This window comes from Sander vitreus, unplaced genomic scaffold (genome assembly GCF_031162955.1).
Source record: "Sander vitreus isolate 19-12246 unplaced genomic scaffold, sanVit1 ctg322_0, whole genome shotgun sequence".
Taxonomy (NCBI): Eukaryota; Metazoa; Chordata; class Actinopteri; order Perciformes; family Percidae; genus Sander; species Sander vitreus.
The window spans coordinates 90,001-92,500 of record NW_027595468.1 but is presented as its reverse complement, the minus strand read 5'-3'; the positions used below and the strand labels follow the sequence as shown (position 1 = coordinate 92,500).

The 2,500-nt window shown below is 20.4% G+C and overlaps 1 protein-coding gene across 1 annotated transcript in view; it reads left to right on the top strand.

Moving 5' to 3' along the window:
- Positions 1-2,500, top strand: part of LOC144513695 (protein disulfide-isomerase tmx3a-like) — a 33,859-nt gene that overhangs the window by 6,073 nt on the left and 25,286 nt on the right. The gene's annotated exons all lie outside the window — the stretch shown is intronic.

Below are 2,500 nucleotides of genomic sequence, written 5' to 3'. Positions count from 1 at the left end.
AATAATAATACAAATAAATAATAATCAATAATAATAATACAAATAATAATAATAAATAATTAAATAATAATAATAATTAAATAATAATAATAAATAATAATAATATAATATAATAATAATAATAATAATAATAATATAATAATAATATAATAATATAATAATAATAATAATAATATAATAATAATAATATAATAATAATAATAATATAATAATAATATAATATAATAATAATAATATAATAATAATATAATATAATAATAATAATAATAGTAATTATTATATAATAATAATAATATCATAATAATATCATAATAATATTATATTAATAATAATAATAGTAATAATAATAATAATATCATAATAATATAATAATAATAATAATAATAGTAATAATAATAGTAATAGTAATAATAATAATAATAATAATAATAATAATAATAATAATCATATAATAATATAATATAATAATAATAATATAATATAATAATAATAATATAATAATAATATAATTATAATAATATAATAATAATAATATAATTATAATAATAATAATAATTATACTATAATTATGATAATAATAATAATAGTAATTATTATATAATAATAATAAATAATAATAATATCATAATAATATCATAATAATAATATCATAATAAATAATAATAATATCATAATAATATCATAATAATAATATAATAATAATAATAGTAGTAATAATAATAATAATATCATAATAATATCATAATAATAATAATAATAGTAATAATAATAATAATAATATAATAATAATAATAATATAATAATAATATAATATAATATAATTATAATATAATAATAATAATATAATAATAATCCATCCATCCATCCATCTTCATCCGCTTATCCGGGTCGGGTCGCGGGGGTAGCAGCTCAGCAGGGACCCCCAAACTTCCCTTTCCCGGGCCACATTAACCAGCTCCGACTGGGGATCCCGGGCGTTCCCAGGCCAGGTTAGAGATATAATCCCTCCACCTAGTCCTGGGTCTCCCCGAGGCCTCCTCCCAGCTGGACGTGCCTGGAACACCTCCCTGAGGGAGGCGCCCAGAGGGCATCCTTACCAGATGCCCTGAACCACCTCAACTGGCTCCTTTCGACGCAAAGGAGCAGCGGCTCTACTCGAGCTCCTCACGGATAACTGAGCTTCTCACCCTATCTCTAAGGGAGACGCCAGCTACCCTCCTGAGGAAACCCATTTGGCCGCTTGTACCCTGGATCTTATAATAATAATATAATATAATAATAATAATAATAGTAATAATAATAATAATATAATAATAATAATAATATAATAATAATATAATATAATTATAATATAATAATAATAATATAATAATAATATAATATAATAATAATAATAATAGTAATTATTATATAATAATATCATAATAATATCATAATAATATCATAATAATATATTAATAATAATAGTAATAATAATAATAATATCATAATAATAATAATAATAATAATAATAGTAATAATAATAGTAATAATAATATTTATAATAATAATAAATAATAATAATATCATAATAATATATAATATAATTATAATAATAATATAATAATATAATAATAATAATAATAATAATAATAATAATAATAATAATAATATAATTATAATAATAATTATAATATAATTATAATAATAATAATAATAATAATATATATAATAATAATAAATAATAATAATATCATAATAATATCATAATAATAATATCATAATAATAATAGTAATAATAATAATAATATCATAATAATATCATAATAATAATATCATAATAATAATAATAATAGTAATAATAATAATAGTAATAATAATTATAATATAATTATAATAATAATAATTATATAATAATATATAATATAATTATAATAATAATATAATAATATAATAATAATAATAATATAATAATAATAATAATAATAATAATAATAATAATAATATAATAATAATAATAATCAGACCTTTAATATCAACATGTTCAAAGTGATGGTATTTAACTGAAGAACCTGGTTTCTGTCTTTAGTTTCAAACGTCGTCAGAAAGTTTCAGATCAAAGATAAAAAAACAAAACTCTTCTCACTTTGTTCTCACACAACAACAGACAGGTAGTGAGACAGACAGGTAGAGAGACAGACAGGTAGACAGACAGAGAGACAGGTAGACAGACAGACAGGTAGACAGACAGGTAGACAGAGAGACAGGTAGACAGACAGGTAGACAGAGAGACAGGTAGAGAGACAGACAGACAGGTAGACAGACAGACAGAGAGACAGGTAGACAGACAGAGAGACAGGTAGACAGACAGAGAGACAGGTAGACAGAGAGACAGGTAGACAGACAGAGAGACAGAGAGACAGGTAGACAGACAGAGAGACAGGTAGACAGACAGCCTGCTCTTGACCAGGCTAACAGCCCACTGGTGTTCACTTCCTGTCTGATAATACGTGTAAATATA